This window comes from Urocitellus parryii, chromosome 5 (assembly GCF_045843805.1).
Source record: "Urocitellus parryii isolate mUroPar1 chromosome 5, mUroPar1.hap1, whole genome shotgun sequence".
Lineage (NCBI taxonomy): Eukaryota > Metazoa > Chordata > Mammalia > Rodentia > Sciuridae > Urocitellus > Urocitellus parryii.
The window spans coordinates 119134357-119159347 of record NC_135535.1 but is presented as its reverse complement, the minus strand read 5'-3'; positions in this window follow the sequence as shown (position 1 = coordinate 119159347).

Sequence of the window (24991 nt, the reverse complement as noted above, 5' to 3'; positions counted from 1 at the left end):
AGAATCTATACCCGAAAGTCAGTAGGCCTCAAATTGGAGAAGTAGAGCAGTATTAATGGCAGGCCTATTTGATCACTCCTTGGTCACAGTAAGGGTGTCCAGGCCACCCAGACATTAGGCAAATGAGGGGCAAGGGAGCTTATTCTAGACACTGTCTTGGGCTGCCCCCCTCATGGAAACCTCCAGCCAGAGGTTATGATGAGTGTCTATATGGAAGAAGATGAGGGACATGTGGCAGTGTTTTGGTTTGAATTGTGGTCATTTCTGTGGCGGTTGGAAGGGATGACTTGGTCCACCTGGTCTTGAACTCTGGCGTGATTCTCCTTATAGACTGAGTTCTGGAACTGAACTCAGAGAAGTATTGCCATGAATTGTGTTGGGAATTTAGGAGGCCACGCATGAGAGTTGCCCTTGGAAACTGAGATCTAGGTCCAGGGTGGCTTTGCACAGAGCACTGGGAATCTCAGCCAGGATATAACATGATTTTTTTCTTAAAGACCTTCCAGCCATAATTGAGAGTCAAAACACACAGGGACCTCACATTGTAGACCTCAATGGGCCTGGCTTGATGTGACCTTTTGGCCACTCTTGGGAAGCCTTGCCTCTGAGTGTTCCTCTAGAGCTTTCATTGAAATGAGCTTCCTCACCATTTAGTGGTTCCTGAATGAATAGAAACCCACAGTGCCTCCAAGTTCATCCTTGAAAAATGGCTTGATAAATACCATGAAATTTTTGAAATTCCCATGACCAGGTGGCACTGGAGAACCTTTGGATGTCCTGTTGCTGATCATGAGTGTACCAGACAGTGCCTTGATTGACTGGGTTTCATGAAAACGGTGTAGAACAGAGATGCCAGTAAGTTGGAGCCTGCTGATGAGTGGGCCTAGAGCAGTGGTGTGCAGGTGTGTGATAAAACATCTGTGGTGGGGCCATGTGGATCTGCCATTGGCTTCCACATGGCTTGTGACTGACACGGTGCAGCCAGCAGACCCTTGTATGTAAAGGCATCTTGTTATATGGAGAGGTTTCCGGGCAATGTTCAGAATCAGGTTGCTATGGTCAAGGGGGCAAGCTCTGTGGGATAGAAGCCTGGTTGGTGCATTCTCCTCGGACCCTGAGTCAGCACACGTGACAGAACTCCCTCCAGCACTCTGTCCCAGTTGAACTCCTTGTATTTCATGAAGCAAATAGGAAACTCCCAGTGAAGCAGCAAGAAACACCAGGAAAAGTGGAGGATGACCAAATGGCCTCACAGTCCACACGGGGAAACACTTAGACCCCAGTGGCCACAGTTTACCTACAAAGAGAGAATTCAGCACTGCTGCCTCATGTTCATTGGAAAATCAGAAACCATGTCCTCCCGGTCACATAGATGCAGAACAAGCTTTGATGGTCTCACTACAAAGGAAGATAAAGCTCCTGACAACAACATATATTTCAAGTGTCCAAACTCAGAGGCAGTTTCCCAAGAAGTCTTTAGGCCAGCAGAGCTCCATGTTTGTGGAGTGTTTACCTTGTCCCTTACTTATGGAAGCTCCTCTACCACCTCCAAGGTCGTGAACTCCTGAGCATTTTCCATTGTATATATGTATTCACAGATTTTCTAACTCTTCTCTTCGAATTGTGTCTTACTTGGGGCAAAGGTAATGTCAAGGCATTGTTCTTGATGAGAGTGGGAAGATTTTTGTGTAGCACATAATTGCATACACATTGGATTCATTTTCCTATTTTCCATTCAAAATACTGAATCCCTGACACTAACCCATACCCTCCTAGACTCTGATTACCAATCCTGATATGATGGAGGAATATAACCCAAACAGAATAGCAATACATGAAGTTCAGAGGAGGCATGGTGTATAATTGGACTTTCCTTTGGCATTATAAAGGCTAGGAGTTATAAATCTAGTCCAATTTAAGAGAAGTAGTTCTCCATGTGTTTGTAAAGTTAACAAATATGTAAATTCCTGTCTCCCTTTCTCTGTAGCCTATTCAGCACATGTATTTTTACATGCACATATAGAATCCTACCTGGTATCCCACGTACATTCTTGTGAGGTTCCTGACATGGCAGATACAAATTGTGGGAAGAGATCACTCCTCCTAAACGCTGTTGGAACTGAAATTTCAACCTATGGTGAGCTTTCTACTTGAACAACATGATACATAAATCCATGTTCAGTAAATTAAATATTTTTGGATCTGTGGATGATATATATTTCATGATGAATTTTGATTGGCATATATATTTCTACTTTTTAAAGTCTCTCTGTGTTTTGTTTGAATGTGTGTGTGTGTGTGTGTATATATATATATATATATATATATATATACACACACACACACACTCTCCAGATTTTTCAAAGTATGAAATATATGTGTCTTATTATACACTCCCTAAATTCATTCATGTCCATGTATGTGGATTTATAATCATCTTTTCTAAAGATTATTCTCAGAAGTATTAATCCACCTGAAATACACATTTGTTTCCTAGTGAATGGTGCTTAGAAATCCTAATATTTCTACAGTAACTGACCGAGTTTAGCATCAATGCAAGTAGATTCCTATGATACATGGTGTGTATTTTCACGTTTCTTTTTTTTTTCGACACTGGTACATCACTATTTCTTCAGTTGATGCACATCATAGGATATATATTTCTTCCACAAGTTCACAAATTTCCAGGCATTTGGTTCACTTTCAATCACTTCCTGCTTCAGAACACATGTACTCCTGTATGTTTCTGGACTGGTCATTTCATGAGACTTCTTTCCAAAAACATTATTTTCAATTTCCATAATCACTTTTCAAGCAAATATCACACAGCCTTCATGGTAAACCGTAACCCTAATATTACCATTAGATATATAACTGGTTGGAATGAATGATTGTGTATCAATATTAGATTTCCTATATATTTTCAGGTATCAGTTCAATCCATTATGTAAATTGGAACCAGTTATATTATTTATTCGCAGTATGGTCTGTTCATGCATTATCTCTATTTTCATAGACACAGGGTACACCTATTGGTGCCCCCAAATACTAATCAATACGTCTTCAAGATATTGCTCCCAGAAATGGTGGAAGAAATACTCATGTCACCTGATCTACATATACATTTTATCACAGTGATATTCTGGACACATAATGCGAAGTTCACACTTATGATTGTACCAAAGTCTAAATGGAAAGTGAGCATGGATTACTAAAAACATCCTTGTCCAGGTGCCTAATGCTCTCAAATGTCAATCCTATTGGTGACTACACAGTTGCTTCGTCCTAAGATTACATATTCAACCTCAACCCTGTTGAAAATATCTAATCCTATCACTCACTTTATACTTTGACTGATTTCCCAATGTCTCTATTGATATCTGCTTTCCTACATAATTTCCCATATTCATTCTTGTGACTGACTCTTCACATGTGCTGACATTTACATCTACTCTCTAACTGACACCCTACTGCTAAAGAACTTTTGGTCCAAATGTTATAATCACTCTTCTTCGTAAACCTACTGACTATCTTCCTAATCCTACCTACAATCCCTTTTTGAATGGATGTTCTCTTCCACATTCAATCATGCAAGGTACAAGGTCTTATGCCATTGTATATCAATTTATCTGAGACATCTGTGCAGAATGTAATTGAAAGCTAAGTATCCCAGTCAAGGGCCCAATGCCCTTCTGGGCTTCAAAGCTTACTTAGATTTCTGTTTTCATACATATACTTCACCTATATATTATTATAAATATCGCAGGTTCCCAATACCATTCTTCATCCAGTAGAATGATTCCTAACCCAAATCAAACATGTTCTTACCCCTAACCATACACTGTTTCCTCAATCCAACTTTACAGAAGAGCAGGGACAGAGTTGATCTTACAAGAGAGGAATGTAGGGGATCTTCCACCTGCTGAGAACTCAAAGGTCCATGCAGAAATGATCCCTGGAGAAGATGTAGGCAGCTCTGAAGGACATGAGAGAGCAAAAGTCATCTTCCATGGCAAACAACCTGGTCAGGATGAAGGGTTGTGTCTGAATGAGCCGCACACTTCTTAAGGTAGACAAGATGGACCAAACCAGGCCTGTGTGGAAAGCTGTTCCTGGGTGCCTATGGAGGATATACCATTCTAACTTGTGAAAGTGTCACAGGAAGCAGGGGCAGCCTCCATCTCATAGGACCCTTGGAAGCAACTGTTAGGACAATTTGGTTGCCAAGGCAGTGACCTCATTCAGTTCCTGAAGGAAGTGACCTCACCTCACTTCTTTTGTGATGGAACTCTCTGAACTTGGCAACCAGGAAGCCAGGCACCCAGAGCCAGTTTCAGTCCCAGTCCCAGTGGGCTCACTTGTTTGCATTTACCAAGGACAGAGTCAGTCTTTCTTGGTACCTACTGATGTGAGGATGACCAAATGCCAGGAAAGTTCTGAAGAGGGGACGTAGTTCTGAGAAAGCAGGTAGTGAGTGGCTCACTGGTGGCTCCTGACAAGTTCATTGAGTAGGCCAAGGAGGCCAGATCTGAGAGAGGACGGGCCATTTTGGGGGAACATTGAATGGCCCACCAGACAGAAGACACTCTGGATAGTCACAGACCTACTTGGGGGAAGGAGGTGCCTTAGTGGGTGTTGTTGTGAGTTTATGGTTTTGTCTCATGTTCTGAGAATAGGTAGGAAAGGCAGTTTGTTTCTTTTTTAGTGGCCTGTTTCTAGTAAGACGTTTGACAAGGCGAGTGTTTCTATGTCTGTGTATCCCACTGTATCCCTGGTTGTAGACATTGGAAAAGAGAATGAATCAATGGATGTGTCCTGTCTAGTAGAAAACTTTCCAGCATTCATCTTTTCCGATTTATGAATGGACTGGGGCTTCCCTTATCTATGGGCAACACCTACTATCTTGCTAAGTTCCTGTTTTCTTCCTGAATTCTGGCCACTCTCCAGAATAGGCTCATGGTTTTGTGTCCAAGATATGTACCACCTCCCAGCTCTGTGACATGGCCATGTACTGGATAACTGAAGGGAATGGCAAGCATCTCAGAAAACTTAGATATCAGTGTGACCAGTAAAGTGTCAGTGGAGAAACCCTGCTTTGGGCCTTTTGCTTACCTATTGTTCTGTTGCCCTGACTGTCAGGAAGGTCTTTGCCTCAGGCTACCCCTTTGTGAAGCCTGAAGTAAACAGTTTTCAAATGGAAATGAATGGGCATCACCTGTGGCTTTTTGCTTAATTCCTGTGCAAAGGGATGTGTGTGAATCAGCCTCTTGGCCCTGTGTGAGGCTGTGGCTTAGATTCTCAGCACCTGATGGATTAACGAAAGATCCCATGTGTGCATCCAAAGCCAAAATGGCAAAAAGAGCAGTCATTGTGGATGAAGTCTCTCGCTTTCCTCTGGAAAGTTCCTGACCTCCATCAAGTGAGAATAGGGATCCTTTGGGTCAAATGAGTTCTTCAAAGCCCTGCAGAGGCTAGCCCATAGGTTCTTGGGTTTTCTCATGTCTCCAATACACAAAAAGAATCTATACCCGAAAGTCAGTAGGCCTCAAATTGGAGAAGTAGAGCAGTATTAATGGCAGGCCTATTTGATCACTCCTTGGTCACAGTAAGGGTGTCCAGGCCACCCAGACATTAGGCAAATGAGGGGCAAGGGAGCTTATTCTAGACACTGTCTTGGGCTGCCCCCCTCATGGAAACCTCCAGCCAGAGGTTATGATGAGTGTCTATATGGAAGAAGATGAGGGACATGTGGCAGTGTTTTGGTTTGAATTGTGGTCATTTCTGTGGCGGTTGGAAGGGATGACTTGGTCCACCTGGTCTTGAACTCTGGCGTGATTCTCCTTATAGACTGAGTTCTGGAACTGAACTCAGAGAAGTATTGCCATGAATTGTGTTGGGAATTTAGGAGGCCACGCATGAGAGTTGCCCTTGGAAACTGAGATCTAGGTCCAGGGTGGCTTTGCACAGAGCACTGGGAATCTCAGCCAGGATATAACATGATTTTTTTCTTAAAGACCTTCCAGCCATAATTGAGAGTCAAAACACACAGGGACCTCACATTGTAGACCTCAATGGGCCTGGCTTGATGTGACCTTTTGGCCACTCTTGGGAAGCCTTGCCTCTGAGTGTTCCTCTAGAGCTTTGATTGAAATGAGCTTCCTCACCATTTAGTGGTTCCTGAATGAATAGAAACCCACAGTGCCTCCAAGTTCATCCTTGAAAAATGGCTTGATAAATACCATGAAATTTTTGAAATTCCCATGACCAGGTGGCACTGGAGAACCTTTGGATGTCCTGTTGCTGATCATGAGTGTACCAGACAGTGCCTTGATTGACTGGGTTTCATGAAAACGGTGTAGACCAGAGATGCCAGTAAGTTGGAGCCTGCTGATGAGTGGGCCTAGAGCAGTGGTGTGCAGGTGTGTGATAAAACATCTGTGGTGGGGCCATGTGGATCTGCCATTGGCTTCCACATGGCTTGTGACTGACACGGTGCAGCCAGCAGACCCTTGTATGTAAAGGCATCTTGTTATATGGAGAGGTTTCCGGGCAATGTTCAGAATCAGGTTGCTATGGTCAAGGGGGCAAGCTCTGTGGGATAGAAGCCTGGTTGGTGCATTCTCCTCGGACCCTGAGTCAGCACACGTGACAGAACTCCCTCCAGCACTCTGTCCCAGTTGAACTCCTTGTATTTCATGAAGCAAATAGGAAACTCCCAGTGAAGCAGCAAGAAACACCAGGAAAAGTGGAGGATGACCAAATGGCCTCACAGTCCACACGGGGAAACACTTAGACCCCAGTGGCCACAGTTTACCTACAAAGAGAGAATTCAGCACTATTGCCTCATGTTCATTGGAAAATCAGAAACCATGTCCTCCCGGTCACATAGATGCAGAACAAGCTTTGATGGTCTCACTACAAAGGAAGATAAAGCTCCTGACAACAACATATATTTCAAGTGTCCAAACTCAGAGGCAGTTTCCCAAGAAGTCTTTAGGCCAGCAGAGCTCCATGTTTGTGGAGTGTTTACCTTGTCCCTTACTTATGGAAGCTCCTCTACCACCTCCAAAGTTGTGAACTCCTGAGCATTTTCCATTGTATATATGTATTCACAGATTTTCTAACTCTTCTCTTCGAATTGTGTCTTACTTGGGGCAAAGGTAATGTCAAGGCATTAATGTTCTTGATGAGAGTGGGAAGATTTTTGTGTAGCACATAATTGCATACACATTGGATTCATTTTCCTATTTTCCATTCAAAATACTGAATCCCTGACACTAACCCATACCCTCCTAGACTCTGATTACCAATCCTGATATGATGGAGGAATATAACCCAAACAGAATAGCAATACATGAAGTTCAGAGGAGGCATGGTGTATAATTGGACTTTCCTTTGGCATTATAAAGGCTAGGAGTTATAAATCTAGTCCAATTTAAGAGAAGTAGTTCTCCATGTGTTTGTAAAGTTAACAAATATGTAAATTCCTGTCTCCCTTTCTCTGTAGCCTATTCAGCACATGTATTTTTACATGCACATATAGAATCCTACCTGGTATCCCACGTACATTCTTGTGAGGTTCCTGACATGGCAGATACAAATTGTGGGAAGAGATCACTCCTCCTAAACGCTGTTGGAACTGAAATTTCAACCTATGGTGAGCTTTCTACTTGAACAACATGATACATAAATCCATGTTCAGTAAATTAAATATTTTTGGATCTGTGGATGATATATATTTCATGATGAATTTTGATTGGCATATATATTTCTACTTTTTAAAGTCTCTCTGTGTTTTGTTTGAATGTGTGTGTGTGTGTGTGTGTGTGTGTATATATATATATATATATATATATGTATATATACACACACACACACTCTCCAGATTTTTCAAAGTATGAAATATATGTGTCTTATTATACACTCCCTAAATTCATTCATGTCCATGTATGTGGATTTATAATCATCTTTTCTAAAGATTATTCTCAGAAGTATTAATCCACCTGAAATACACATTTGTTTCCTAGTGAATGGTGCTTAGAAATCCTAATATTTCTACAGTAACTGACCGAGTTTAGCATCAATGCAAGTAGATTCCTATGATACATGGTGTGTATTTTGACGTTTCTTTTTTTTTCGACACTGGTACATCACTATTTCTTCAGTTGATGCACATCATAGGATATATATTTCTTCCACAAGTTCACAAATTTCCAGGCATTTGGTTCACTTTCAATCACTTCCTGCTTCAGAACACATGTACTCCTGTATGTTTCTGGACTGGTCATTTCATGAGACTTCTTTCCAAAAACATTATTTTCAATTTCCATAATCACTTTTCAAGCAAATATCACACAGCCTTCATGGTAAACCGTAACCCTAATATTACCATTAGATATATAACTGGTTGGAATGAATGATTGTGTATCAATATTAGATTTCCTATATATTTTCAGGTATCAGTTCAATCCATTATGTAAATTGGAACCAGTTATATTATTTATTCGCAGTATGGTCTGTTCATGCATTATCTCTATTTTCATAGACACAGGGTACACCTATTGGTGCCCCCAAATACTAATCAATACGTCTTCAAGATATTGCTCCCAGAAATGGTGGAAGAAATACTCATGTCACCTGATCTACATATACATTTTATCACAGTGATATTCTGGACACATAATGCGAAGTTCACACTTATGATTGTACCAAAGTCTAAATGGAAAGTGAGCATGGATTACTAAAAACATCCTTGTCCAGGTGCCTAATGCTCTCAAATGTCAATCCTATTGGTGACTACACAGTTGCTTCGTCCTAAGATTACATATTCAACCTCAACCCTGTTGAAAATATCTAATCCTATCACTCACTTTATACTTTGACTGATTTCCCAATGTCTCTATTGATATCTGCTTTCCTACATAATTTCCCATATTCATTCTTGTGACTGACTCTTCACATGTGCTGACATTTACATCTACTCTCTAACTGACACCCTACTGCTAAAGAACTTTTGGTCCAAATGTTATAATCACTCTTCTTCGTAAACCTACTGACTATCTTCCTAATCCTACCTACAATCCCTTTTTGAATGGATGTTCTCTTCCACATTCAATCATGCAAGGTACAAGGTCTTATGCCATTGTATATCAATTTATCTGAGACATCTGTGCAGAATGTAATTGAAAGCTAAGTATCCCAGTCAAGGGCCCAATGCCCTTCTGGGCTTCAAAGCTTACTTAGATTTCTGTTTTCATACATATACTTCACCTATATATTATTATAAATATCGCAGGTTCCCAATACCATTCTTCATCCAGTAGAATGATTCCTAACCCAAATCAAACATGTTCTTACCCCTAACCATACACTGTTTCCTCAATCCAACTTTACAGAAGAGCAGGGACAGAGTTGATCTTACAAGAGAGGAATGTAGGGGATCTTCCACCTGCTGAGAACTCAAAGGTCCATGCAGAAATGATCCCTGGAGAAGATGTAGGCAGCTCTGAAGGACATGAGAGAGCAAAAGTCATCTTCCATGGCAAACAACCTGGTCAGGATGAAGGGTTGTGTCTGAATGAGCCGCACACTTCTTAATGTAGACAAGATGGACCAAACCAGGCCTGTGTGGAAAGCTGTTCCTGGGTGCCTATGGAGGATATACCATTCTAACTTGTGAAAGTGTCACAGGAAGCAGGGGCAGCCTCCATCTCATAGGACCCTTGGAAGCAACTGTTAGGACAATTTGGTTGCCAAGGCAGTGACCTCATTCAGTTCCTGAAGGAAGTGACCTCACCTCACTTCTTTTGTGATGGAACTCTCTGAACTTGGCAACCAGGAAGCCAGGCACCCAGAGCCAGTTTCAGTCCCAGTCCCAGTGGGCTCACTTGTTTGCATTTACCAAGGACAGAGTCAGTCTTTCTTGGTACCTACTGATGTGAGGATGACCAAATGCCAGGAAAGCTCTGAAGAGGGGACGTAGTTCTGAGAAAGCAGGTAGTGAGTGGCTCACTGGTGGCTCCTGACAAGTTCATTGAGTAGGCCAAGGAGGCCAGATCTGAGAGAGGACGGGCCATTTTGGGGGAACATTGAATGGCCCACCAGACAGAAGACACTCTGGATAGTCACAGACCTACTTGGGGGAAGGAGGTGCCTTAGTGGGTGTTGTTGTGAGTTTATGGTTTTGTCTCATGTTCTGAGAATAGGTAGGAAAGGCAGTTTGTTTCTTTTTTAGTGGCCTGTTTCTAGTAAGACGTTTGACAAGGCGAGTGTTTCTATGTCTGTGTATCCCACTGTATCCCTGGTTGTAGACATTGGAAAAGAGAATGAATCAATGGATGTGTCCTGTCTAGTAGAAAACTTTCCAGCATTCATCTTTTCCGATTTATGAATGGACTGGGGCTTGCCTTATCTATGGGCAACACCTACTATCTTGCTAAGTTCCTGTTTTCTTCCTGAATTCTGGCCACTCTCCAGAATAGGCTCATGGTTTTGTGTCCAAGATATGTACCACCTCCCAGCTCTGTGACATGGCCATGTACTGGATAACTGAAGGGAATGGCAAGCATCTCAGAAAACTTAGATATCAGTGTGACCAGTAAAGTGTCAGTGGAGAAACCCTGCTTTGGGCCTTTTGCTTACCTATTGTTCTGTTGCCCTGACTGTCAGGAAGGTCTTTGCCTCAGGCTACCCCTTTGTGAAGCCTGAAGTAAACAGTTTTCAAATGGAAATGAATGGGCATCACCTGTGGCTTTTTGCTTAATTCCTGTGCAAAGGGATGTGTGTGAATCAGCCTCTTGGCCCTGTGTGAGGCTGTGGCTTAGATTCTCAGCACCTGATGGATTAACGAAAGATCCCATGTGTGCATCCAAAGCCAAAATGGCAAAAAGAGCAGTCATTGTGGATGAAGTCTCTCGCTTTCCTCTGGAAAGTTCCTGACCTCCATCAAGTGAGAATAGGGATCCTTTGGGTCAAATGAGTTCTTCAAAGCCCTGCAGAGGCTAGCCCATAGGTTCTTGGGTTTTCTCATGTCTCCAATACACAAAAAGAATCTATACCCGAAAGTCAGTAGGCCTCAAATTGGAGAAGTAGAGCAGTATTAATGGCAGGCCTATTTGATCACTCCTTGGTCACAGTAAGGGTGTCCAGGCCACCCAGACATTAGGCAAATGAGGGGCAAGGGAGCTTATTCTAGACACTGTCTTGGGCTGCCCCCCTCATGGAAACCTCCAGCCAGAGGTTATGATGAGTGTCTATATGGAAGAAGATGAGGGACATGTGGCAGTGTTTTGGTTTGAATTGTGGTCATTTCTGTGGCGGTTGGAAGGGATGACTTGGTCCACCTGGTCTTGAACTCTGGCGTGATTCTCCTTATAGACTGAGTTCTGGAACTGAACTCAGAGAAGTATTGCCATGAATTGTGTTGGGAATTTAGGAGGCCACGCATGAGAGTTGCCCTTGGAAACTGAGATCTAGGTCCAGGGTGGCTTTGCACAGAGCACTGGGAATCTCAGCCAGGATATAACATGATTTTTTTCTTAAAGACCTTCCAGCCATAATTGAGAGTCAAAACACACAGGGACCTCACATTGTAGACCTCAATGGGCCTGGCTTGATGTGACCTTTTGGCCACTCTTGGGAAGCCTTGCCTCTGAGTGTTCCTCTAGAGCTTTCATTGAAATGAGCTTCCTCACCATTTAGTGGTTCCTGAATGAATAGAAACCCACAGTGCCTCCAAGTTCATCCTTGAAAAATGGCTTGATAAATACCATGAAATTTTTGAAATTCCCATGACCAGGTGGCACTGGAGAACCTTTGGATGTCCTGTTGCTGATCATGAGTGTACCAGACAGTGCCTTGATTGACTGGGTTTCATGAAAACGGTGTAGAACAGAGATGCCAGTAAGTTGGAGCCTGCTGATGAGTGGGCCTAGAGCAGTGGTGTGCAGGTGTGTGATAAAACATCTGTGGTGGGGCCATGTGGATCTGCCATTGGCTTCCACATGGCTTGTGACTGACACGGTGCAGCCAGCAGACCCTTGTATGTAAAGGCATCTTGTTATATGGAGAGGTTTCCGGGCAATGTTCAGAATCAGGTTGCTATGGTCAAGGGGGCAAGCTCTGTGGGATAGAAGCCTGGTTGGTGCATTCTCCTCGGACCCTGAGTCAGCACACGTGACAGAACTCCCTCCAGCACTCTGTCCCAGTTGAACTCCTTGTATTTCATGAAGCAAATAGGAAACTCCCAGTGAAGCAGCAAGAAACACCAGGAAAAGTGGAGGATGACCAAATGGCCTCACAGTCCACACGGGGAAACACTTAGACCCCAGTGGCCACAGTTTACCTACAAAGAGAGAATTCAGCACTATTGCCTCATGTTCATTGGAAAATCAGAAACCATGTCCTCCCGGTCACATAGATGCAGAACAAGCTTTGATGGTCTCACTACAAAGGAAGATAAAGCTCCTGACAACAACATATATTTCAAGTGTCCAAACTCAGAGGCAGTTTCCCAAGAAGTCTTTAGGCCAGCAGAGCTCCATGTTTGTGGAGTGTTTACCTTGTCCCTTACTTATGGAAGCTCCTCTACCACCTCCAAGGTTGTGAACTCCTGAGCATTTTCCATTGTATATATGTATTCACAGATTTTCTAACTCTTCTCTTCGAATTGTGTCTTACTTGGGGCAAAGGTAATGTCAAGGCATTAATGTTCTTGATGAGAGTGGGAAGATTTTTGTGTAGCACATAATTGCATACACATTGGATTCATTTTCCTATTTTCCATTCAAAATACTGAATCCCTGACACTAACCCATACCCTCCTAGACTCTGATTACCAATCCTGATATGATGGAGGAATATAACCCAAACAGAATAGCAATACATGAAGTTCAGAGGAGGCATGGTGTATAATTGGACTTTCCTTTGGCATTATAAAGGCTAGGAGTTATAAATCTAGTCCAATTTAAGAGAAGTAGTTCTCCATGTGTTTGTAAAGTTAACAAATATGTAAATTCCTGTCTCCCTTTCTCTGTAGCCTATTCAGCACATGTATTTTTACATGCACATATAGAATCCTACCTGGTATCCCACGTACATTCTTGTGAGGTTCCTGACATGGCAGATACAAATTGTGGGAAGAGATCACTCCTCCTAAACGCTGTTGGAACTGAAATTTCAACCTATGGTGAGCTTTCTACTTGAACAACATGATACATAAATCCATGTTCAGTAAATTAAATATTTTTGGATCTGTGGATGATATATATTTCATGATGAATTTTGATTGGCATATATATTTCTACTTTTTAAAGTCTCTCTGTGTTTTGTTTGAATGTGTGTGTGTGTGTGTGTATATATATATATACACACACACACTCTCCAGATTTTTCAAAGTATGAAATATATGTGTCTTATTATACACTCCCTAAATTCATTCATGTCCATGTATGTGGATTTATAATCATCTTTTCTAAAGATTATTCTCAGAAGTATTAATCCACCTGAAATACACATTTGTTTCCTAGTGAATGGTGCTTAGAAATCCTAATATTTCTACAGTAACTGACCGAGTTTAGCATCAATGCAAGTAGATTCCTATGATACATGGTGTGTATTTTGACGTTTCTTTTTTTTTCGACACTGGTACATCACTATTTCTTCAGTTGATGCACATCATAGGATATATATTTCTTCCACAAGTTCACAAATTTCCAGGCATTTGGTTCACTTTCAATCACTTCCTGCTTCAGAACACATGTACTCCTGTATGTTTCTGGACTGGTCATTTCATGAGACTTCTTTCCAAAAACATTATTTTCAATTTCCATAATCACTTTTCAAGCAAATATCACACAGCCTTCATGGTAAACCGTAACCCTAATATTACCATTAGATATATAACTGGTTGGAATGAATGATTGTGTATCAATATTAGATTTCCTATATATTTTCAGGTATCAGTTCAATCCATTATGTAAATTGGAACCAGTTATATTATTTATTCGCAGTATGGTCTGTTCATGCATTATCTCTATTTTCATAGACACAGGGTACACCTATTGGTGCCCCCAAATACTAATCAATACGTCTTCAAGATATTGCTCCCAGAAATGGTGGAAGAAATACTCATGTCACCTGATCTACATATACATTTTATCACAGTGATATTCTGGACACATAATGCGAAGTTCACACTTATGATTGTACCAAAGTCTAAATGGAAAGTGAGCATGGATTACTAAAAACATCCTTGTCCAGGTGCCTAATGCTCTCAAATGTCAATCCTATTGGTGACTACACAGTTGCTTCGTCCTAAGATTACATATTCAACCTCAACCCTGTTGAAAATATCTAATCCTATCACTCACTTTATACTTTGACTGATTTCCCAATGTCTCTATTGATATCTGCTTTCCTACATAATTTCCCATATTCATTCTTGTGACTGACTCTTCACATGTGCTGACATTTACATCTACTCTCTAACTGACACCCTACTGCTAAAGAACTTTTGGTCCAAATGTTATAATCACTCTTCTTCGTAAACCTACTGACTATCTTCCTAATCCTACCTACAATCCCTTTTTGAATGGATGTTCTCTTCCACATTCAATCATGCAAGGTACAAGGTCTTATGCCATTGTATATCAATTTATCTGAGACATCTGTGCAGAATGTAATTGAAAGCTAAGTATCCCAGTCAAGGGCCCAATGCCCTTCTGGGCTTCAAAGCTTACTTAGATTTCTGTTTTCATACATATACTTCACCTATATATTATTATAAATATCGCAGGTTCCCAATACCATTCTTCATCCAGTAGAATGATTCCTAACCCAAATCAAACATGTTCTTACCCCTAACCATACACTGTTTCCTCAATCCAACTTTACAGAAGAGCAGGGACAGAGTTGATCTTACAAGAGAGGAATGTAGGGGATCTTCCACCTGCTGAGAACTCAAAGGTCCATGCAGAAATGATCCCTGGAGAAGATGTAGGCAGCTCTGAAGGACATGAGAGAGCAAAAGTCATCTTCCATGGCAAACAACCTGGTCAGGATGAAGGGTTGTGTCTGAATGAGCCGCACACTTCTTAATGTAGACAAGATGGACCAAACCAGGCCTGTGTGGAAAGCTGTTCCTGGGTGCCTATGGAGGATATACCATTCTAACTTGTGAAAGTGTCACAGGAAGCAGGGGCAGCCTCCATCTCATAGGACCCTTGGAAGCAACTGTTAGGACAATTTGGTTGCCAAGGCAGTGACCTCATTCAGTTCCTGAAGGAAGTGACCTCACCTCACTTCTTTTGTGATGGAACTCTCTGAACTTGGCAACCAGGAAGCCAGGCACCCAGAGCCAGTTTCAGTCCCAGTCCCAGTGGGCTCACTTGTTTGCATTTACCAAGGACAGAGTCAGTCTTTCTTGGTACCTACTGATGTGAGGATGACCAAATGCCAGGAAAGCTCTGAAGAGGGGACGTAGTTCTGAGAAAGCAGGTAGTGAGTGGCTCACTGGTGGCTCCTGACAAGTTCATTGAGTAGGCCAAGGAGGCCAGATCTGAGAGAGGACGGGCCATTTTGGGGGAACATTGAATGGCCCACCAGACAGAAGACACTCTGGATAGTCACAGACCTACTTGGGGGAAGGAGGTGCCTTAGTGGGTGTTGTTGTGAGTTTATGGTTTTGTCTCATGTTCTGAGAATAGGTAGGAAAGGCAGTTTGTTTCTTTTTTAGTGGCCTGTTTCTAGTAAGACGTTTGACAAGGCGAGTGTTTCTATGTCTGTGTATCCCACTGTATCCCTGGTTGTAGACATTGGAAAAGAGAATGAATCAATGGATGTGTCCTGTCTAGTAGAAAACTTTCCAGCATTCATCTTTTCCGATTTATGAATGGACTGGGGCTTGCCTTATCTATGGGCAACACCTACTATCTTGCTAAGTTCCTGTTTTCTTCCTGAATTCTGGCCACTCTCCAGAATAGGCTCATGGTTTTGTGTCCAAGATATGTACCACCTCCCAGCTCTGTGACATGGCCATGTACTGGATAACTGAAGGGAATGGCAAGCATCTCAGAAAACTTAGATATCAGTGTGACCAGTAAAGTGTCAGTGGAGAAACCCTGCTTTGGGCCTTTTGCTTACCTATTGTTCTGTTGCCCTGACTGTCAGGAAGGTCTTTGCCTCAGGCTACCCCTTTGTGAAGCCTGAAGTAAACAGTTTTCAAATGGAAATGAATGGGCATCACCTGTGGCTTTTTGCTTAATTCCTGTGCAAAGGGATGTGTGTGAATCAGCCTCTTGGCCCTGTGTGAGGCTGTGGCTTAGATTCTCAGCACCTGATGGATTAACGAAAGATCCCATGTGTGCATCCAAAGCCAAAATGGCAAAAAGAGCAGTCATTGTGGATGAAGTCTCTCGCTTTCCTCTGGAAAGTTCCTGACCTCCATCAAGTGAGAATAGGGATCCTTTGGGTCAAATGAGTTCTTCAAAGCCCTGCAGAGGCTAGCCCATAGGTTCTTGGGTTTTCTCATGTCTCCAATACACAAAAAGAATCTATACCCGAAAGTCAGTAGGCCTCAAATTGGAGAAGTAGAGCAGTATTAATGGCAGGCCTATTTGATCACTCCTTGGTCACAGTAAGGGTGTCCAGGCCACCCAGACATTAGGCAAATGAGGGGCAAGGGAGCTTATTCTAGACACTGTCTTGGGCTGCCCCCCTCATGGAAACCTCCAGCCAGAGGTTATGATGAGTGTCTATATGGAAGAAGATGAGGGACATGTGGCAGTGTTTTGGTTTGAATTGTGGTCATTTCTGTGGCGGTTGGAAGGGATGACTTGGTCCACCTGGTCTTGAACTCTGGCGTGATTCTCCTTATAGACTGAGTTCTGGAACTGAACTCAGAGAAGTATTGCCATGAATTGTGTTGGGAATTTAGGAGGCCACGCATGAGAGTTGCCCTTGGAAACTGAGATCTAGGTCCAGGGTGGCTTTGCACAGAGCACTGGGAATCTCAGCCAGGATATAACATGATTTTTTTCTTAAAGACCTTCCAGCCATAATTGAGAGTCAAAACACACAGGGACCTCACATTGTAGACCTCAATGGGCCTGGCTTGATGTGACCTTTTGGCCACTCTTGGGAAGCCTTGCCTCTGAGTGTTCCTCTAGAGCTTTCATTGAAATGAGCTTCCTCACCATTTAGTGGTTCCTGAATGAATAGAAACCCACAGTGCCTCCAAGTTCATCCTTGAAAAATGGCTTGATAAATACCATGAAATTTTTGAAATTCCCATGACCAGGTGGCACTGGAGAACCTTTGGATGTCCTGTTGCTGATCATGAGTGTACCAGACAGTGCCTTGATTGACTGGGTTTCATGAAAACGGTGTAGAACAGAGATGCCAGTAAGTTGGAGCCTGCTGATGAGTGGGCCTAGAGCAGTGGTGTGCAGGTGTGTGATAAAACATCTGTGGTGGGGCCATGTGGATCTGCCATTGGCTTCCACATGGCTTGTGACTGACACGGTGCAGCCAGCAGACCCTTGTATGTAAAGGCATCTTGTTATATGGAGAGGTTTCCGGGCAATGTTCAGAATCAGGTTGCTATGGTCAAGGGGGCAAGCTCTGTGGGATAGAAGCCTGGTTGGTGCATTCTCCTCGGACCCTGAGTCAGCACACGTGACAGAACTCCCTCCAGCACTCTGTCCCAGTTGAACTCCTTGTATTTCATGAAGCAAATAGGAAACTCCCAGTGAAGCAGCAAGAAACACCAGGAAAAGTGGAGGATGACCAAATGGCCTCACAGTCCACACGGGGAAACACTTAGACCCCAGTGGCCACAGTTTACCTACAAAGAGAGAATTCAGCACTGCTGCCTCATGTTCATTGGAAAATCAGAAACCATGTCCTCCCGGTCACATAGATGCAGAACAAGCTTTGATGGTCTCACTACAAAGGAAGATAAAGCTCCTGACAACAACATATATTTCAAGTGTCCAAACTCAGAGGCAGTTTCCCAAGAAGTCTTTAGGCCAGCAGAGCTCCATGTTTGTGGAGTGTTTACCTTGTCCCTTACTTATGGAAGCTCCTCTACCACCTCCAAGGTTGTGAACTCCTGAGCATTTTCCATTGTATATATGTATTCACAGATTTTCTAACTCTTCTCTTCGAATTGTGTCTTACTTGGGGCAAAGGTAATGTCAAGGCATTGTTCTTGATGAGAGTGGGAAGATTTTTGTGTAGCACATAATTGCATACACATTGGATTCATTTTCCTATTTTCCATTCAAAATACTGAATCCCTGACACTAACCCATACCCTCCTAGACTCTGATTACCAATCCTGATATGATGGAGGAATATAACCCAAACAGAATAGCAATACATGAAGTTCAGAGGAGGCATGGTGTATAATTGGACTTTCCTTTGGCATTATAAAGGCTAGGAGTTATAAATCTAGTCCAATTTAAGAGAAGTAGTTCTCCATGTGTTTGTAAAGTTAACAAATATGTAAATTCCTGTCTCCCTTTCTCTGTAGCCTATTCAGCACATGTATTTTTACATGCACATATAGAATCCTACCTGGTATCCCACGTACATTCTTGTGAGGTTCCTGACATGGCAGATACAAATTGTGGGAAGAGATCACTCCTCCTAAACGCTGTTGGAACTGAAATTTCAACCTATGGTGAGCTTTCTACTTGAACAACATGATACATAAATCCATGTTCAGTAAATTAAATATTTTTGGATCTGTGGATGATATATATTTCATGATGAATTTTGATTGGCATATATATTTCTACTTTTTAAAGTCTCTCTGTGTTTTGTTTGAATGTGTGTGTGTGAGTGTGTGTGTGTGTATATATATATACACACACACACACTCTCCAGATTTTTCAAAGTATGAAATATATGTGTCTTATTATACACTCCCTAAATTCATTCATGTCCATGTATGTGGATTTATAATCATATTTTCTAAAGATTATTCTCAGAAGTATTAATCCACCTGAAATACACATTTGTTTCCTAGTGAATGGTGCTTAGAAATCCTAATATTTCTACAGTAACTGACCGAGTTTAGCATCAATGCAAGTAGATTCCTATGATACATGGTGTGTATTTTGACGTTTCTTTTTTTTTTCGACACTGGTACATCACTATTTCTTCAGTTGATGCACATCATAGGATATATATTTCTTCCACAAGTTCACAAATTTCCAGGCATTTGGTTCACTTTCAATCACTTCCTGCTTCAGAACACATGTACTCCTGTATGTTTCTGGACTGGTCATTTCATGAGACTTCTTTCCAAAAACATTATTTTCAATTTCCATAATCACTTTTCAAGCAAATATCACACAGCCTTCATGGTAAACCGTAACCCTAATATTACCATTAGATATATAACTGGTTGGAATGAATGATTGTGTATCAATATTAAATTTCCTATATATTTTCAGGTATCAGTTCAATCCATTATGTAAATTGGAACCAGTTATATTATTTATTCGCAGTATGGTCTGTTCATGCATTATCTCTATTTTCATAGACACAGGGTACACCTATTGGTGCCCCCAAATACTAATCAATACGTCTTCAAGATATTGCTCCCAGAAATGGTGGAAGAAATACTCATGTCACCTGATCTACATATACATTTTATCACAGTGATATTCTGGACACATAATGCGAAGTTCACACTTATGATTGTACCAAAGTCTAAATGGAAAGTGAGCATGGATTACTAAAAACATCCTTGTCCAGGTGCCTAATGCTCTCAAATGTCAATCCTATTGGTGACTACACAGTTGCTTCGTCCTAAGATTACATATTCAACCTCAACCCTGTTGAAAATATCTAATCCTATCACTCACTTTATACTTTGACTGATTTCCCAATGTCTCTATTGATATCTGCTTTCCTACATAATTTCCCATATTCATTCTTGTGACTGACTCTTCACATGTGCTGACATTTACATCTACTCTCTAACTGACACCCTACTGCTAAAGAACTTTTGGTCCAAATGTTATAATCACTCTTCTTCGTAAACCTACTGACTATCTTCCTAATCCTACCTACAATCCCTTTTTGAATGGATGTTCTCTTCCACATTCAATCATGCAAGGTACAAGGTCTTATGCCATTGTATATCAATTTATCTGAGACATCTGTGCAGAATGTAATTGAAAGCTAAGTATCCCAGTCAAGGGCCCAATGCCCTTCTGGGCTTCAAAGCTTACTTAGATTTCTGTTTTCATACATATACTTCACCTATATATTATTATAAATATCGCAGGTTCCCAATACCATTCTTCATCCAGTAGAATGATTCCTAACCCAAATCAAACATGTTCTTACCCCTAACCATACACTGTTTCCTCAATCCAACTTTACAGAAGAGCAGGGACAGAGTTGATCTTACAAGAGAGGAATGTAGGGGATCTTCCACCTGCTGAGAACTCAAAGGTCCATGCAGAAATGATCCCTGGAGAAGATGTAGGCAGCTCTGAAGGACATGAGAGAGCAAAAGTCATCTTCCATGGCAAACAACCTGGTCAGGATGAAGGGTTGTGTCTGAATGAGCCGCACACTTCTTAATGTAGACAAGATGGACCAAACCAGGCCTGTGTGGAAAGCTGTTCCTGGGTGCCTATGGAGGATATACCATTCTAACTTGTGAAAGTGTCACAGGAAGCAGGGGCAGCCTCCATCTCATAGGACCCTTGGAAGCAACTGTTAGGACAATTTGGTTGCCAAGGCAGTGACCTCATTCAGTTCCTGAAGGAAGTGACCTCACCTCACTTCTTTTGTGATGGAACTCTCTGAACTTGGCAACCAGGAAGCCAGGCACCCAGAGCCAGTTTCAGTCCCAGTCCCAGTGGGCTCACTTGTTTGCATTTACCAAGGACAGAGTCAGTCTTTCTTGGTACCTACTGATGTGAGGATGACCAAATGCCAGGAAAGCTCTGAAGAGGGGACGTAGTTCTGAGAAAGCAGGTAGTGAGTGGCTCACTGGTGGCTCCTGACAAGTTCATTGAGTAGGCCAAGGAGGCCAGATCTGAGAGAGGACGGGCCATTTTGGGGGAACATTGAATGGCCCACCAGACAGAAGACACTCTGGATAGTCACAGACCTACTTGGGGGAAGGAGGTGCCTTAGTGGGTGTTGTTGTGAGTTTATGGTTTTGTCTCATGTTCTGAGAATAGGTAGGAAAGGCAGTTTGTTTCTTTTTTAGTGGCCTGTTTCTAGTAAGACGTTTGACAAGGCGAGTGTTTCTATGTCTGTGTATCCCACTGTATCCCTGGTTGTAGACATTGGAAAAGAGAATGAATCAATGGATGTGTCCTGTCTAGTAGAAAACTTTCCAGCATTCATCTTTTCCGATTTATGAATGGACTGGGGCTTGCCTTATCTATGGGCAACACCTACTATCTTGCTAAGTTCCTGTTTTCTTCCTGAATTCTGGCCACTCTCCAGAATAGGCTCATGGTTTTGTGTCCAAGATATGTACCACCTCCCAGCTCTGTGACATGGCCATGTACTGGATAACTGAAGGGAATGGCAAGCATCTCAGAAAACTTAGATATCAGTGTGACCAGTAAAGTGTCAGTGGAGAAACCCTGCTTTGGGCCTTTTGCTTACCTATTGTTCTGTTGCCCTGACTGTCAGGAAGGTCTTTGCCTCAGGCTACCCCTTTGTGAAGCCTGAAGTAAACAGTTTTCAAATGGAAATGAATGGGCATCACCTGTGGCTTTTTGCTTAATTCCTGTGCAAAGGGATGTGTGTGAATCAGCCTCTTGGCCCTGTGTGAGGCTGTGGCTTAGATTCTCAGCACCTGATGGATTAACGAAAGATCCCATGTGTGCATCCAAAGCCAAAATGGCAAAAAGAGCAGTCATTGTGGATGAAGTCTCTCGCTTTCCTCTGGAAAGTTCCTGACCTCCATCAAGTGAGAATAGGGATCCTTTGGGTCAAATGAGTTCTTCAAAGCCCTGCAGAGGCTAGCCCATAGGTTCTTGGGTTTTCTCATGTCTCCAATACACAAAAAGAATCTATACCCGAAAGTCAGTAGGCCTCAAATTGGAGAAGTAGAGCAGTATTAATGGCAGGCCTATTTGATCACTCCTTGGTCACAGTAAGGGTGTCCAGGCCACCCAGACATTAGGCAAATGAGGGGCAAGGGAGCTTATTCTAGACACTGTCTTGGGCTGCCCCCCTCATGGAAACCTCCAGCCAGAGGTTATGATGAGTGTCTATATGGAAGAAGATGAGGGACATGTGGCAGTGTTTTGGTTTGAATTGTGGTCATTTCTGTGGCGGTTGGAAGGGATGACTTGGTCCACCTGGTCTTGAACTCTGGCGTGATTCTCCTTATAGACTGAGTTCTGGAACTGAACTCAGAGAAGTATTGCCATGAATTGTGTTGGGAATTTAGGAGGCCACGCATGAGAGTTGCCCTTGGAAACTGAGATCTAGGTCCAGGGTGGCTTTGCACAGAGCACTGGGAATCTCAGCCAGGATATAACATGATTTTTTTCTTAAAGACCTTCCAGCCATAATTGAGAGTCAAAACACACAGGGACCTCACATTGTAGACCTCAATGGGCCTGGCTTGATGTGACCTTTTGGCCACTCTTGGGAAGCCTTGCCTCTGAGTGTTCCTCTAGAGCTTTCATTGAAATGAGCTTCCTCACCATTTAGTGGTTCCTGAATGAATAGAAACCCACAGTGCCTCCAAGTTCATCCTTGAAAAATGGCTTGATAAATACCATGAAATTTTTGAAATTCCCATGACCAGGTGGCACTGGAGAACCTTTGGATGTCCTGTTGCTGATCATGAGTGTACCAGACAGTGCCTTGATTGACTGGGTTTCATGAAAACGGTGTAGAACAGAGATGCCAGTAAGTTGGAGCCTGCTGATGAGTGGGCCTAGAGCAGTGGTGTGCAGGTGTGTGATAAAACATCTGTGGTGGGGCCATGTGGATCTGCCATTGGCTTCCACATGGCTTGTGACTGACACGGTGCAGCCAGCAGACCCTTGTATGTAAAGGCATCTTGTTATATGGAGAGGTTTCCGGGCAATGTTCAGAATCAGGTTGCTATGGTCAAGGGGGCAAGCTCTGTGGGATAGAAGCCTGGTTGGTGCATTCTCCTCGGACCCTGAGTCAGCACACGTGACAGAACTCCCTCCAGCACTCTGTCCCAGTTGAACTCCTTGTATTTCATGAACCAAATAGGAAACTCCCAGTGAAGCAGCAAGAAACACCAGGAAAAGTGGAGGATGACCAAATGGCCTCACAGTCCACACGGGGAAACACTTAGACCCCAGTGGCCACAGTTTACCTACAAAGAGAGAATTCAGCACTGCTGCCTCATGTTCATTGGAAAATCAGAAACCATGTCCTCCCGGTCACATAGATGCAGAACAAGCTTTGATGGTCTCACTACAAAGGAAGATAAAGCTCCTGACAACAACATATATTTCAAGTGTCCAAACTCAGAGGCAGTTTCCCAAGAAGTCTTTAGGCCAGCAGAGCTCCATGTTTGTGGAGTGTTTACCTTGTCCCTTACTTATGGAAGCTCCTCTACCACCTCCAAGGTTGTGAACTCCTGAGCATTTTCCATTGTATATATGTATTCACAGATTTTCTAACTCTTCTCTTCGAATTGTGTCTTACTTGGGGCAAAGGTAATGTCAAGGCATTGTTCTTGATGAGAGTGGGAAGATTTTTGTGTAGCACATAATTGCATACACATTGGATTCATTTTCCTATTTTCCCTTCAAAATACTGAATCCCTGACACTAACCCATACCCTCCTAGACTCTGATTACCAATCCTGATATGATGGAGGAATATAACCCAAACAGAATAGCAATACATGAAGTTCAGAGGAGGCATGGTGTATAATTGGACTTTCCTTTGGCATTATAAAGGCTAGGAGTTATAAATCTAGTCCAATTTAAGAGAAGTAGTTCTCCATGTGTTTGTAAAGTTAACAAATATGTAAATTCCTGTCTCCCTTTCTCTGTAGCCTATTCAGCACATGTATTTTTACATGCACATATAGAATCCTACCTGGTATCCCACGTACATTCTTGTGAGGTTCCTGACATGGCAGATACAAATTGTGGGAAGAGATCACTCCTCCTAAACGCTGTTGGAACTGAAATTTCAACCTATGGTGAGCTTTCTACTTGAACAACATGATACATAAATCCATGTTCAGTAAATTAAATATTTTTGGATCTGTGGATGATATATATTTCATGATGAATTTTGATTGGCATATATATTTCTACTTTTTAAAGTCTCTCTGTGTTTTGTTTGAATGTGTGTGTGTGAGTGTGTGTGTGTGTATATATATATACACACACACACACTCTCCAGATTTTTCAAAGTATGAAATATATGTGTCTTATTATACACTCCCTAAATTCATTCATGTCCATGTATGTGGATTTATAATCATATTTTCTAAAGATTATTCTCAGAAGTATTAATCCACCTGAAATACACATTTGTTTCCTAGTGAATGGTGCTTAGAAATCCTAATATTTCTACAGTAACTGACCGAGTTTAGCATCAATGCAAGTAGATTCCTATGATACATGGTGTGTATTTTGACGTTTCTTTTTTTTTTCGACACTGGTACATCACTATTTCTTCAGTTGATGCACATCATAGGATATATATTTCTTCCACAAGTTCACAAATTTCCAGGCATTTGGTTCACTTTCAATCACTTCCTGCTTCAGAACACATGTACTCCTGTATGTTTCTGGACTGGTCATTTCATGAGACTTCTTTCCAAAAACATTATTTTCAATTTCCATAATCACTTTTCAAGCAAATATCACACAGCCTTCATGGTAAACCGTAACCCTAATATTACCATTAGATATATAACTGGTTGGAATGAATGATTGTGTATCAATATTAAATTTCCTATATATTTTCAGGTATCAGTTCAATCCATTATGTAAAT